This window comes from Patagioenas fasciata, chromosome Z (assembly GCF_037038585.1).
Source record: "Patagioenas fasciata isolate bPatFas1 chromosome Z, bPatFas1.hap1, whole genome shotgun sequence".
Taxonomy (NCBI): domain Eukaryota; kingdom Metazoa; phylum Chordata; class Aves; order Columbiformes; family Columbidae; genus Patagioenas; species Patagioenas fasciata.
In genome coordinates, this window is record NC_092560.1 from 12431001 (window position 1) to 12446848 (window position 15848).

The window sequence follows — 15848 nt, forward strand, 5'->3', positions numbered from 1 at the left end:
AAAAAGCTCACTAAAGTTTTCTAGTATTTCAAGAAGGACGAACAAGAGGACGAACAAAATGGATGACATCAAAAACAAGGACATCATTACAAAAATAAAATGGGAACATAATGAAGGTATGCTTGCTGCCAGCATTCTTGTCATATATTATCCATTTCAGTGAAACAGCTACACATGTATATGCTCAAAACAACTTCAGAAGCCTAAATACCCCTTCCTTAACAATCTTTTCCTCTGCAATGATGGTCACAATACCTGTTCCCTCTTTCCTCATCAGAAACACCCCTCTCCAGGGCCAGAGCTCCAAGGGACTTCCGCCCTCCTCCTCCCCACCTTGCACGCACTTCTCACAGTGTCAGCTGGAGCAGTGTTGTAGGAACCTTAACTATTTCTGTAGTTAAACAAGAGTGTTTGTGCCCCATCAGCTCCATGAGCTCTCAAAAGCTATTTGGACATTCAGCACACACTTCTCCAAAGGCTCTGTTTAAGTCCAGGCACAGCTGTTTCTGCAGCACATAAGGGAAAAGACAACAATTTCAAGAATGCATTCAGCGATACCCTGAAAATATTGAAGTTCATGACAGCTAAGAAGTGGAAGAGTGACCCACTTTAGCATTGAAGGTAAAATCACATACTGCAAACATTTAGAAAATAGAAAGTGCCAAGCTCACAAGGCCAGGCAGCTCACCAGGCAGACAAAACCTTGCCCTCTTTCTGGTGTTTGGATATTTAATTTCTTACTTTTGATATCTATTGTGGACAGACTAAAACAGGTAGCTCCATTTCTTGAAGGAACTTTACAGTTCCATTATGAACAGACATAACTACTGAATTCTTAGCTGATTTTATCTACATTAAGGTATTTTAACCGTAAGCTTCCCATATTATTACATTTAAAAAACCCCTGCACACACCGGTTGACTGTAGAAGTCTGTATACGGAGAGACACAGCTACAGATTCAAAATGACACCTTTTTCCCACCAAGCTCAATTTAGACACCATGAATGCTATTGCTTGGAATGTATCCACTACTCACCTTGAAATTAAAGGCAAGGCCAGTCTATGGGTCCCCCTTTCAAATGTTCATGCCCCATAGCATGTGGGTACAGTGTGAACATCTGCAAAACCCATAGGAACCACTACCTCATCCTGGCAATTCATTCAGGTGTAAACGGCATTAAGAGTACTGGACTGTTTTCTTCTGTCCTGTCTCCTCCCCTACCTCACTCCAAGTAATATGGCAGAAATCTTCAGCAAATCAACTTAATAAGAAACAACAGGCAACTAAAGAAAAGCCACAGGGAAGCTGGTTCCATGTACCCCTTCTGATCATAACTCTACATTTGAAAAAATACACAAGAATAGTATAAAAATATTATCAGTAGCATAGAAAGCAAGGACACTAGCAGTAGAAGAATTGAATTTACATTACTTTTCCCTTTCCATACCTAATCTCCTCCTCTCAACCTTTATAACTTTAAGTGACTAAGACAACTGTCTACAAGTATTTATTTTGGTTTCCCAGAAATTAGCTTTGTTCATCCACTCCGTACAACAAATCCTAATAACTTTTTTCTCTTATTAAGATTTGAAGTATAGAAGACCATCAGTACTCCAGCGACCACACAATGGCACTTCCATTCCACAAAAATACATAAAGCTTATTCAGTTAAATCTGATACAGTACATGGTTAAATAAACTCATGCTGCGGAATTCAAAAGCAAATGCAGCTAGCACAGACCCACAGAAAGGCTGCTCAATACATGATAGTGAACATTCCAGGGCACTTTGAACAGCCTTTCTTACCTCTCTGTAGACTCTTTTACAAAGCATTTGAATGTTTACATTTTCCCCTATTTTACCAGTACTCAGGTATAAAGTATTCAAGAAACAGCATACATACCCTTTATATTATATTCTAGCAATTTGGTAACTGATAACATTTTCTAAGTCCGCTCCTCACTCAGCTGAAGGCCAGAGAAAGTGTCTGGAGTTCTCAGGACCATTCTGCAGTGTCCTCAGTAGTTCAGTGTTTTCTAGCTTCCAGGTAACTGTAGGTTTACCGGGATATATCTGTTTTTTCTCTAAACACAGCAAAGCAAGACTCATTTTTGCAACATCTTACAGCCTCATCTATTCTAAGCATCTGTTTGCACAGTTTCTGGTCAGCAGCAGCACCATTTGAGTCACCAGCAGTGTCAGGACCATATGAGGGAATGGAGAAATAGTACACAAATGTTTTACGAAGCAAAGTCTAGGACTGCCTAAAATGACTCCAATTCTGATCCTTGGCTGGTGTACCCGCAATGGTGAAGCACTGCTAAGACATTTAAACACTTAACACTCATCTTGACTTTCTATTAGAAAACTATGTATTTTTCAAAGCCCACATCACATCCAGGCTTACCAGGTCTATCAAAACAAATGAGAACCCCTGTTGCTTAAGTACTTAAGTACCATAAGACACAGTGGCTCAAACAGAATAGAAAACAGTGTGACACTAGTTTAAGCTCCATCTGGAAAACTCTCTATCTTGTTCCCAATTTGCATTTTCCAAATGTATGTAAGATCTTCCTATCACGATTTTTGTTTTAATAGAATTACTGCTCATGAAATTCCAGATATTTTGCCAATGGAGCCAGATTTAGGCTGCGAGTCATTTCAAAAACTTAATGTGGGCTTAGAATTTTTAAATAAGTTTCTCAGAAAGCAAGCTTTTCTTAAGATTTCTGCCATGGAGTGATTTTTAACTCTTTCATTCAGTTTTAAAGCTGAAAAACTGCACTCCCTATAAAAACACTGACCACTAAAGCCAAGTGTTTCACTGAGGTCATCTTTTCAAGGTGTATTTCTGCAGAGCTATACGCCAGAAAGTCTATGTAAAACACCAAGCACTTCCAAATACAGTAAGACCAACAATTGTTCTCTTAACCACTGCTTCTGTCTGACTTAACATGTTAAGTAGTTGCTCAGTGGCAAAGCATTAGATGCTAGGAGCTCCTACAAATCCAACAGCAATGCCTACTGGGCAAAAGTAGCTTGCTCAATATTGGCAGCTTCTCCAAACTTCAATGGGAGTCAATCAAGGAGCCTGCCTCTTTGTGTTATTTTGCCACCAGAAACTCAGGATGACATTTCACATTTCAACAAGGATTAAGCAACAAAACATCTTGATTTGGCTCACCAGTTGTAGTAGCTAAAAGCTATGAATTCTAACTCTCTTATACCAGCTTCTCCAGAACTAATCCTTCCAAGTAAGTCAAATTAGGTAGATTTATACAAGCAATAGATCAAAAAATATGTAGTGGCTGCCTTCAAAATTAGTACTAGAGATGTCAAAACCCAAAGCTCCATGAGCTAATCCTCCTGGATATCGTCATTTTTCAATTGATTTGAGAACTGTCAGGAAAAAACTGAGCATGAAGGCAGCATTCTCTCACTTCTGAAGTCTTAGCAAGACCTGGTAACACTCACTGTCCTCTGCCCATGCTAGCATCCATCAGAAAAACCTTACCAAAAAAAGCAAAGATGGCTTTAAATGAAGACTGAAATGTGTATTTGTCACAAATTGAGTTTATGCATTAGCTAACAATCAGTTCTATTGCTACGAAGAATATCAGTGACAACAAATATAATCAAAAGCCATTACATTGTAAGACAGAATTTTACCTAAAAAAGCAGTATTTCAGCTTCACTGTTGCTAACTAGGAAGGAGATTGCACTTGCATCCTTGTATTATTTTTACCTGCGAAGTCCACTTCTGCAATGGCATTGACTTATTTTAGGAAGCACAGGAAAGCTGAAGTATTCCTTGGGCTTTTAGAACACTAGATCACACGTCATGTATTTCCTACTTAGTACCCAAATAAAGCAAGCTTAGCTTTGTGTCCCCCCCCCCCAAAAAAAAATCTAGCTTAGCATTACAGGGGCTTTAATAGCATTCAGCCTGGGGCTTCACTATAGCTTGAACATGGCCAGCCGGAAAGCTGGGAAATAATCTGAAAGCTTTTTTTTCTTTAAAGTAGATACTCCAGGTCTAGCAGCTGTTCAGAAAAATTTTAACTCACTACACCTGAATCACACAATTTAATCTGAAATGTGGTAGTTCACTATTTTTGAAGAGGCAATAAACAAATCAATAACAACAAAAATCACGCAGATAAAAAGATCTTCTCCTCTCACTGAAAAACAGCATTTAAAAAAATGCAGGGAGAAGACTGAAAACTGACATTCACATTAGTATGGGGAAGTTGCAAAAATGTACTTGCAGAAATATTATACTAGTATGATTAAGCAAGTAATAGGAAGAGATTTATGCAAATATGAATCTATTGAAAACAGATCCTTTGCAAAGACTAAAGTAATCAGAAATCTTTACTGCATACAGTAAGGATCAATCACTACACCAGAATAAATACATACAAATTAAGACAGCTATTGCTGAGCGGAAATATCAGTGCAGGTACAGTCGTAAGACATTTGAAAGATGTGCTTTGTCAAATTTTAATAAGTGTGATAAAATTCCTTCACAGTTTCAAGGTCATTTGTAAGTATCTGTAGTTGCAAATGCTCTCAATATACCACAGCAAAAGCTTCAAATATCTACATTCCAAAGGAATGCCTCATTTTAAATAATACGTAGAATGACCAATTCTACATTTGCAAGCATTTATGCATAATAACTATAAAACTGATTCTAAGGCCACTCTCAAAACTATCACCCCCAAAAGAACAATTTCCAAAAGGACAGGGAAGCAAGGGAGAAGGAAAACAATGAGATTTCAGGATTCTACATCCAGAGGATTAAAAGGAAAAATACACATAAGTGCTACCTAATACCCTGATGCCTGTTTCCTCAGCAGAACAGGGTCCCACTTCCTGGATTATTTCCTGAACTCCCTCAGTTTAATTTAACACTGGCCATCAAGGCCTTGATATAAATAAAGTCAAATGCCATGGAGTTTTCGTAGTACAGAAGTAACCCCCAGGAACTTCTGACTTTCAAGAAAATGCACCCATATTGTGAAATGCTGACTTCATCACACATTACTACTTCAACAAGTATCACTTGTAAGAAAGCAAGACACCGAGGTCCTATGTAGCTACTAAACCATATTACCCAAGTTGTCTTCAAAACTCCATAAATATAGCAACACATTTTAGCCTAATAAGTTCAATTAAATCAACTACAATAAGACTACTTTAATTAGTTTTTTTATTGGGTAGTGTGTGGGATTATTTTTAAATAAAGATCAGTTTTACCGCTCTAACAAATAATACCTATATTTAAATTGATGCTCATAATTATAGAGGTGAACGAGATACCAAGATGACTCGCTGCTCAGACTAGTTACCATTACCGCTATGCACACGAAACAACGCCACCTCACTCTCCCCCCCCACCCCGTACACAACGCAAGAACGAGTAAATTTAGTTCTTCCAGGGCAGGTCAAACCGAAAAGGCGGGCAATACACACAACGTGGGCTAAAGCCCCTGCAGAGGGGAGCTAACCGGGAGAGGCCTCAGCCTAAAGGAGGGCGGCCGTGCCATAGTCGGTAGAAAGCCCTGCACCTCAAGCAAGAAACAAGCCCCGAAATAAAATAAACCAGATGGCAACAGAGCCGTGCACCTACACCTGAGACCCTCACGGCCCCGGGCTCCCTCCTCCAGCGCGTCGAGTCGCTGCCCCAGCAGCAGCACCTTCTCCCCCCACCGGGACCCGCTCACCGGCCCGAGGCTTCCGCGCCTTCCTTCCTCGGAGTGAGTCCTGGCACCGGCCACGGAGCCCCACACCCCAGAAGCCCCCGGCCGCCTGCCCCACCTGCGTGCACTGCTCTGCCGACAGGCCCCCGCACGTCGTGCGGCTCTGCCCCCCCGCGGCGCTCTGCAGCCGCACAGGTGCGCCGGTGACCGCGGGCAGCCGCAACACCCCTGCGGCTGCAGCACAGCACCCCTTCGCAGCTTCCTTGCAGCAAGGGACAACCCCCACCCCGTTTTACCCGCGCCCGACTGCTGCCCCGGGGCTCAGGCGGCGGCAGCTCCACCGCCAGACAAGACGGCGCGAGCAGAAAACGGCAGATGCACTATTGTAGACATAAGCAATCCGGTTACAGCAAGGTCAGACCCAAACAAGAGGGAGAGAGAGGTGCAGCTTGCACGAAGAATGGGAGCTACTCTCAAGCTGTAGGGCCACGCTAAGGAAATAGGTGGGAGAGAAAGTCACTCAGAGGGATGTTGCAGACAAAACAAAAGCGTTTTTGACCAGTGTTCTGTCTGAAGAACAGGTGCTAAACTCGCCCAATTAGCACCACATGCGAAATGGGGGAGGGGGGGAACGACATTCAGAAAATCCTAAAGGGTAAAACAAAAAGCGGCAAAGCCCATCTAGCACGAGAAACAAGGGGAAGAGAGAAAAGCCGTTCGGAGGAAGAAAAATCGCTGACAGCAACAAAAATCCCCGCTCGATGTAAGGCTGCAAATACCTTGGAGTTTGCAACTAGGCGTGGAACAAGCCGATACCAGCTGAAAGCCGCGGGTCACCTACAACAGGGGACAATTAAGGTCTCTGCACACATCGGGTTTTGAACCCTTTTTCCAGGGAGGGCCGGGTGAGGCACCAGCAGCCCCCGACCCAGCCTCCCCCCACCCTGGCCGGCCCTCTGCCCACCGAAGCCCACGCGCGGGCTGCGGCCCCGCTTGTCCTTCCCGCGTACCCCGTGGTGAGTCCCAACGTTCCACCCCCCACCTTTCCCGAGGCCGCACCGATGGCTCCTCGCAGGCTCCCCAGCGCCCCTTTCCAGCCACCCCCCCACCCTTCTTTTAGTAAGCCGGGACCCCGCGCTGCCCCTGCCCGCCGCCCCAGTGGAGCGTGGCTGCCGCCGCCCGGGGGTGGGGGCGGTGCCCCGAGGGGGCTGCGCGGCGCCCTGCTCTCGCCTCACCCGCTAGATCTGAAGTACCGGTGTCGCCGCTGCCCCAGAACGCCGGAACCGCCCCACCTCAACGCAGGGGGAGCTAGGCGGTGGCGGGCTGATAAAAGGCGCCCACCGCCCGCCCCCGCGGCCACCGCCTGAGTGACGCCTCCGGCGGCCACTCAAGAAGCCCCGCTCTGGTGGGGCCGCGCCCCCGGGCCCAGCGGACACCGCCGCAGCAGTAAGGCCGGACGGGCTCCGCCCCGAGCACCTGCGGGCGGCAGGGAGAACGCGGCAGCGGGCTGCGCTGAGCGGGATGGGGTGGGAGATTGCCCTTCCCGTGCTCGTCCGTATTCAGGCGTCGGGTCCCAGGTGGGGTCACGCGCATGGCCCCCACAGTGCTTATTCTTCTCCCTGGTGTTCCCCGGCTTGCCACCTTTCCCTCCTAAACACCGAGCCCTGGAGGTCCCGCGCTGCCTCCTCTCCGAAAGCGGCCCGGCGGGGCGGTCGCACTCTCAAAGCCACCCGTTCGATGGCTCGGAGCCCCCGCGGCGGGCAGCAGCCGCTGCGACAGCACCGTCCCGCTTCCCAACGGTGCCCGACTGCTCGGGGACACCTCCCGCCACCCCCGCTCTCAGCCCCCGGGAAAGCGCGGCTGCCGAGCGCCGCGGCAGCCCTCCGAAGCCTTCTGCTCCGTCGGGCCCGCCGCTGCCCGTCCCGCGGGGAGCGCCCGAACAAGTGCCCGAACGGTGTCTCTGGGAAAGGGGGTACCGCCCCCAGGGGGGGCGCACAGCTTCGTGTGCCCTTGGCCCTCCCAGCGCTGCAAGGCGTAAGGACTAGTCAACGCCGGTCCTGGGAAACGAGCTGACGGAACACGTTCGACTACCAATTTGCCCCGCTTGTATAGCTCTCACATGTATTATTTTCATATGTGATATAGGTGGGTTTGGAGAAACGTGCTGGGCATAAATTAAACAATAATGGCAGTGCCCTAGGCCGGTCCTTGCCGAGAACAAACTGCAGCGACAGTGTCTAGATCGCCTCCTCCTGCCCGGACCCACCCACCCACCACCGCGGGGACTAGGGGCGAGAGGAGGGGAGACACTCCCGAGGACAGGACGACACTCCGTGCGTCCCTTTGCCCGGAGCCCCGCTCGCATCGCCGCCGCGGCGGCCGGATGCAAACTTCCCCCGACCACACCGCGGACCGCTTCCCGCCCCTTCCCCTCCCCCCCGCCGCTCCGGTAGGACCACGGACAGCGCTCGGGGCCGCCGCCGCACAAACACCGCGCGCATCGCCATGCCTACCCCGCCCGCGCAGCACCGCGCAGCGCCCCGACGCCCTAAACAAAGGGACGCGCCCCCTCCCGCGGCGGGTTAATCATCTCCACGAAAAGACACGGACACCCGAGACGGTAACCAACCTCTCCTAGGGAGAGCCCACCGTCTCTTCGCAGCCCACTGCCCGCTCTCCGCACCCGCTGACAATACGCGCCCTTGCTTCGGCCGGCCACGTCTTTGTGCGCCGCGACACGGAACCGCCTTTTAGCCCCAGAGGAAAACACAAAACGCTGTGCGGCTAATGCAATTAGGCGCGGGAAGTCTTATCCCGGCTAATCTGAAAATGCAGGTTTATCTCCTCAAAGCGATACGCGTCCCTTCACCCGCGCGGGGCAGATCCGTCCCTTCGGACGCTCCCCACAAGGGGACGTATCTGGAGCTCGACGGGCGGCGGCGTGTTGGGAACTTTGCAACCAGGACAGGTGGGGATGCGCACGGCCTCCTGCGCGGGCGCGGTATAGTCCCCCAGCGTCAGCAGCTGTCCTCCCCACGCTGCGAAGATTTCCAGCAACTCAGCTCCGCAGGCACACTGCGATATGCACGAACTGCCTCACTCGGCGCCGTCGGCACGAGCGGTGTTAGTACGGAGCAAACATAGGTAAATCAACGCAATTCTACACGGCATGCAGCTCCGGCGTTTACGTGGACCCCATCGCACACGTACAATCACGGAAAAGAATCAAGCCACAACTTACCTTCCGCTCCTCGGCTTAAAAAAAAAAAAAAAAAAAAAAGTAACGGTGCAGTTCTCCCAATAAAGAGGAGTAAGAGGCAGATGGGTAGTTCTCTCAAGACAACACACACGAGCTAAATTGGGGACAGTTGTAAAAGAAAACGGAAAAAAAAAAAAAACCACACACAAAAAAAAAACCCCACAAAACACACACACACCCCCCAAAAAAAAAAAAAAAAAAGAACAAAAAATCCTCTCCCCCCTTCCCTAACACTCCAACACTGGGGAAAAAAATAAAAACAAAAGGAAAATTAAAAATTTTAAAACGGGAGAACTCAGAGAGAGACAGGACTACCTTCCTTTCGCAACCCGATCGAACAAAAAGAGGGGAGGGAGGAAGAAATAAAGGAACAAAGGGAAGAGGGATGGAAGGGCAATTTAAAAGACAGTCTCTCTCTCTCTCTCTCCCTCCCTGCCTGCCGGTTCCTTCCTAGCGGCTCGCCACCGGAGCCAGCTGCTGCATCGCGGAATGCGCGCAAGGCCGCGGGGGGGGAGGACGCCGTGCGGTGCGCTGCCGCGCCGTGTCGTGCAGGGAGGCGGACCGCTCCGCAGATTTATAGCAGCCCCGCCGCCCGGCTCCCTGCCTGCCGCCGCGCCGGGGTGCGTGCGTCTGCGTGTCAAGCCCGACGGCGCGGCCGTGGGGGTGCGCGCGGGGGGCGTGTGTCCGCGGGCGGCTGCGCCCCCCACTCCCCGCCCGGCGGCCGCCCCGCGCCTACCCCGGCGCCACGCGCGGCAGCGTCTCCGCAACCCAGCGCAACGGAGCGTGCTGGCCGCGCCGCGCGCGCACCCATTGGCCCGGCCACCGCCCACTCGCCCCGCCCCCGGAGCGACGCTGCTCGCCCATTGGCCGCGCCCGCCGCCACTCTGGCAGGCCCCGTGGCACGGCGTTTCAGGCTGCGTTGCGGCGCGCGGGGCCGCCTCCGCGGTTGCGGGTGGGCCCCACGGGGGTCCCGCGGCCGGGCGGGGCCGGTGGGCACGCGTGTCTCTGCAGCACAGCGCGGCCGCCCCGCGCCTCCCTGCACACGCCGTGCCGCGGGCGGGGCGCCGCCTTCGCAGCGCGGACAGCTGCGTGGGGAAACAGCGACTCCTGTCTTCCCGGTCAGCCACGTGGGAGCAGGGCGGTGCATCACGGCACGGCCCGGGCGGCTGCCGGTGCACCGCTCCCTGCAGCAGCTTATTTTTCATTCCTTCTTTTTTTTTCCCCTCCCCCTCTCCCTCTCCCGCCCCTTCCCCCCCCCCCCCCCTTTTTTTTTTTTTTCCTTCCTTTTATTCTCGGCTTCACACAAATCTGGCCATACGTGTGTCTGCACTGTGCGTGTGAAGTTTATATGGCTGCCCAGGGACTGTTCATGTGATTTGCCCTTCGGAGAGTGGACGTATTAATGAGTGCTATTTCTTGTAGAGAACATTGTGAGGTGGATGAAAGGGCGGAAGGAAGGGTGGGAGGGAGGGAGGGAGGGAGGGAGGGAGGGAGGGAGGGAGGGAGGAAGGAAGGAAGGAAGGAAGGAAGGAAGGAAGGAAGGAAGGAAGGAAGGAAGGAAGGAAGGAAGGAAGGAAGGAAGGAAGGAAGGAAGGAAGGAAGGAAGGAAGGAAGGAAGGAAGGAAGGAAGGAAGGAAGGAAGGAAGGAAGGAAGGAAGGAAGGAAGGAAGGAAGGAAGGAAGGAAGGAGCTTTTATTCATTGTGCTATGGATTCCTATGTTTTGCACAGGTAAGTGTTTGCAGAGAAAAAGGTGGTGGTGTATGAAAGAAAAAATGGCATGGTATTCAGAAACAAGTCTTTCATTCCTTATACTGCTTGTCCTTCATTGCACATGATCATAACTTCTTTACAGAAGCTCAAGTGCTTCTGAGACATGGCTTTTCTTTTGTGTCTTTTCTGACACAGAACACACAAGTGTATATAATGTATTTCCAATAGGAAAGCACTTACACCCTGGAGAAAGGAAATGCTTATTTAGAATATTCTGGTTATTTGCATATAGCAAAGTGCAAAAATAAAGAGGTGTGCAATTTCAAATAGACATGTAAAGCAGTGTTCCTTGAGAATGTCCTTGAGTGTTTATAAATGATTAATACAATGAAAGAGGAAACGTGCTTGTTTATGTATCATCTGTTTTTTATAATCTCCACTGTCCTACCACTGTGACAATAACCAAATATTACACAGGGCCTGATTTTGCATTTTATGTAGTTAGTTATATGCCAAACGCATCTGATGTTTTTTCTAGAACACACAGTCTTTAGCTGATTATTTACAATGTTACCACCAACGTTTTGAATCAGCAGCACTCCGAAAAAGGGAATAACTCTCTAGTGAACAACTGCCAAGCTAGCCACTCTGGGGACTGAATAAGAATGAGGTGGGGGTGGCTACTCCCTCAAAGTTGCTTATACAAAACCCCTACATTAGCTGATGTCTATTCACATGCAGTTTGTGGAATTGCACATGGAAATTTTGCTCTCAGCAGTGCCTGTTAGTATTCGAGAAGGTTCTCCGAGTTTACACTGTTGTTCAGCTTATGCCTGATGCTCACTCTTGTCTTATTATGTTAACTTTTACCCTTTGATGTAGCGAAACTGCTTTTGAAAGAATTCTGATGATACCACAATTAACAACAAACTTACTCATGTTCTTAAGGCTGTGGGTGCAATATCAAGGACTTTTGTGTACATCTTTGGAAAAAAAAAAAAAGATTATTTTTTCTGGGCTGAATTTTAAAGCATGAGTTAGAGCAGAGGCTAAGCAGAAAACATCCATAAGACCTGTGCACTCTGTTGCCATAATTGCAATTATTAGATTTAGTTGCTGTTTGCTTTCTCACCACATCCAGTCTGTATTGAATGTGTTTAAGCAAATAACAATGTTCCTTGAGAATGTCAGCCATGTGTAAGAAGAGGGAAAAAAAAAAAAAAAAGGAAAAAAGAAATAAAATAAATAAGCTGTCTGAAAAATCTAAGCAGGTCAATGCATTGACCTCTCCAATTGTTTTAAAAAAATCATATGAATACACAGTTGTTCTCATAACTAAAGAAATTTGGCTTAAAGAGGAAGCCAAAATCTATGTTATTAGAAACCAGAAGTATGTCTTTCTGAACTTTCAGGAAATTAAAGGGCTCTGATCTCAGCAGCTTCCCTATCAGGTCTGGTACTCAGGATTCTGATTTCATATCCCCCCATCATCCATCTGTAATTAGTTATCAGCTTTTAGCAACAAAAGCCAAATTTTATGCATTTTCTTTAGAAGCTTGATATCTCTACCAATAATGCGCTCACATCTGTCATGTTTGTCAATACATGATGCTAAAGTGAAATTAGGCAGAAAATAGCTGTTGAAGTGAATTGCCTTGTCATCAGCCCTTCCCATCTCCGGTGCATTTTCAGAGGCCCTTGGTGCCAGCAATAGCAGAAGAAGCAAACCTTAATTCTCTCCTTTCCCAGAAAAAAAAAAAAAAAAAAAAAAATATAAAATAAAAAAAAAAAAAAAAAAAACCACGTTTTTCTGCGAAGTTCGCGTTTGCTTAGGTAATATGTCTGGAAAGGAGTCTTTGTGATTAGTGGTAGCTGGCTGTCTGGACATAGCCTTAAGCTAAAACGTGCATGGCTTATTAAATCGTCTTTGGACATGGGAAAGCTATGGGAGGAGGGAAGGGCACTGCTTCTTTAGGTGTGATGAACCCTTTGACCGGGACTGGGAGGTCAGGGGACGGCAGTGGCAGCAGCAATCGCAACACGCTGGCGGAAAGAGGTTTAACAACTAGCATAAAGGGGAGGGTGGCGGGAGGGGGGGAAGAAGAAGGATAAATCAAGCAAGCAGGGAAGCAGATCAGGGCAGCGCTCCACCGCACACTGCCTGCCGCGGTTCTCTGCGGGGAGGGCCGAGCCGGCAGCGAACCGCACGGCCGCCGCGTCAGCACCACGGACAGCGGCGCGGCCCGACGGCGCGGCCCGTCAGCACCACGGACAGCGACGCGGCCCGACGGCGCGGCCCGACCCGCGGCTGCCGGCGGCGGCGGGGAGCTGCCGCGGGGCCGGGGCTGCCCTGGGCCCGCTGCCTCTGCAGCGACCGAGAGCATGGCACCAAACGGGAATTCCCGCCTCCTCCCTGCCCCCAGGAGAAGCCCGGTAAGGTCTGTATGGTATGGTGGCGGGCTTTGGATCTCTCCCGAAGGCACTTCAGATAAATGGTTCCTGCCTGCTGGTGTTGGTGTACGGAACTGTGTGCTCACATGGCTGCGTGTGTGTTACTGCACCCCGGGAGACTCTACGGGTCATTTTTTGCATGCAAGGTTGTGTTTGTTACTGTTACTTTGATAAATAAAGTGATAGGCATGAAAGCTTCAGAACAAGTACAAAACATACCTGTGTGTACTCTGCACTCCACTGTAGGTGCGTCATTGTTTTACCTCTTCCTTCTCTGAGCCTGTCTGTGGTCATAAGATATGCATACTGTATAAAGTTACAGTAGTAGTAAGACTACAACAGGGGCTGCTATATTCTTCTGTATTCTATTACCCAGCAATGTCTACATATTAATTAAAACTGTTTGGTTTTGGTTTTGTTTTTTTTTTTTTAAAGATGGGGATGAGGAGAGGAAAGGGGGGTGTTTCACCCTTTTCAAAAAAGGCATCTTAAAACTCAGTTCCACACAAGGTAACCACAACTGCTCAAATTTTTTACAGACAGTTGTGGAACCTTAATCCAGATAAATACAATACCTGAAAGAAACTGTCTGTTTATTCAGATTATTGTACCTTTCCTTGTTTCCTACTGTGACCAGGGAAAGGCAGATTTCTGCCACACTACAGCTTAGGTAGCCTCTTTTGTTGACAATTTATATTTCCAGTGCTGTGTAATGCATGCTTAATTGAAAAATAATAAGACTGTGTCACCCGCCAGTCAATTGCAGCCATCAGCCTCTTTTGTGTTTGGATCAAACGCTTGCACAACAGAGAAAGTGACAGCACCAGGGCACAGTGACAAAGCTGTAGTTTGCACCAAAAGAAGACCGGGGCCCAGAGAGACAGTGCAGCTACAGAAACAGCTGTCTTATCAGCACATTGCAGAAATGGAGATGGCTCAAGAGGTCCTCCACAGATAATGACTTGAATAGGTTTGCAATGCGCCAAACTTCACGCTTGATAAGACCAGCCCAGTGTAGAGAGCAGCAGAGATTCAGCTCCATTCTACTTTATCTGTGCCATAAATTAAGAAATTGAAATTCAGGTGGCACAACCAGCATGTTGCTGATAAACCAGTGAAGTAAACTGTCATTAGGTTGTTTTTGGCAAAGAGAAATAGATTTATTTTATTTGTTGCTGCTTTAATAAAAACACCTTAACATCCCCATCCCAAATCACCATCTCAGCAGTACCCGAACTAGAGTGGTGTTTCCTCCCTGTTGTGACATGTCTTTAAGTCACAGAAAAAGCTGTCCATTTGATTGTCAAGTTGCTTACAAAGGGTAAAACACTTCCACTTTTAAACTGCAGTAGCTTATTTTTAATTTCCCATTTCCTCTGCAGGAGAATAAACTGCACTGTAATTTTTAATAAACAACAGTCAAGCTCACATTAAAGCACACAAACTCAATTCTGTAGCAGACAACAGAAGCATGTGTTTGTAAGCACAGATAAAAAAAAAAAACTGCTGATGTGAAAGGATGTATAATGACCTTTAGAATTATTCACTTGACAACATATAAGCCATAGTACATGCTAAGACATTTTATAGGAACAGAAAATGCTGTTTCAAACTGTGTTCTTTGAATGACTAGTGGCATCAAATTAGAATACTGTAGCTCCACCTTTATACTTAGTTTAGACTCAGTTCAACTTACCTTTGATCTGTTTTGTTTTTTTTTTTTTGAAGAAAGCTTTGTGGAAAATGCAATTAAAAGGAATGTAGATGGAACATGTAATCCGAGGTCACAGAGCATTATTTTGTAAAGAAGGGATGGCTACATTCACTTAACTCCTTGTGATTGATTCTTGGAGAGCCAGAGTAACTCTATGGTTTTGCAAGCCATTATGTTATCTAATTTTGGCCATTAAGGCTAACTTTCCATCTTCTCTGGATAATAATTTAAGACAAGGTTAACTTTATTTCTTAAAAAAAAGGCAAGTTGCAGCATCTTTATGCCAAGAGGAACTTGAAACATGAACAGAAACATAAAGACTTACCACTCAGACTTATTAAATGAAGGGCAGAGAGGTGAGACCAATTCTATCCTTCTGATAATCTAACTACATGTATTTGGCCTTGGCCTGTCACTTAAACATATCGGACAGTTGAAGGTAGCAAGGAAGAAGAGGAAGAGGAGTAATAAGGACCCAGAAGATGAGTAATTTATTTCATGTTCATAGACAGTAAATTTTCTCAGAGTCAAGAGGAAAGGCAGAATCAGGTGGGTTGGGAAGGGAGGCATCCTTGGCATATGCACTTTGTTGGAAATACCTCTTTTCTTGTCCCTGAAGTTTGGGGGTGTTTCTAATTGTGTGGCAGAGAGTAAAACCACATGGTGGCCAGGAGACTGCAGAAGACAGATGTGGATAAGGTCAAACTTGTTCAGCGACTTGGGTAGACTGTGCGGTTTTAAACCCATGTGAAGTACTGCCAAGTGGCTATTCCAAAAGCAGAAAAACACTGATGTTCAAGATGCATGCCAGAGGTTCACAAGTAGGTAGGTAGTTTTATGAAGGTCACAAACTGGAGAACTCAACTCTAACAATTTGCCCTTGTAGGGAATATGTAACCAGAGCCTGAAGTGATCAACACCCTTGCCAGTGAAGCACTGTGCAGATGTGAGGAGAAGTAACTTTGTGTAAAAGAGATAATCAAAAGCAAAAATGTAATCAATATTT

The 15848-nt window shown here is 47.5% G+C and overlaps 1 protein-coding gene across 21 annotated transcripts in view; it reads right to left on the reverse strand.

The window, feature by feature from the left end:
• The window catches only part of ELAVL2 (ELAV like RNA binding protein 2), a 96083-nt gene extending 86360 nt beyond the window's left edge, over positions 1-9723 (reverse strand). For 5 of the 21 annotated variants that reach the window (XM_065861297.2, XM_065861295.2, XM_071802116.1 and 2 more), the window contains exons 1-2: positions 6943-7028; positions 6487-6544 (exon numbers count right to left, since the gene is read on the reverse strand). The gene's annotated coding sequence lies outside the window, so the exon portion shown is untranslated. Of the gene's footprint in view, positions 1-255; positions 483-6486; positions 6553-6942; positions 7035-8336; positions 8482-8948; positions 9040-9702 lie in introns of those variants that run through there. The other 16 variants (XM_065861299.2, XM_065861293.2, XM_071802111.1 and 13 more) reach the window with 12 other exon arrangements.
• Positions 9724-15848: the final 6125 nt, after the last annotated feature.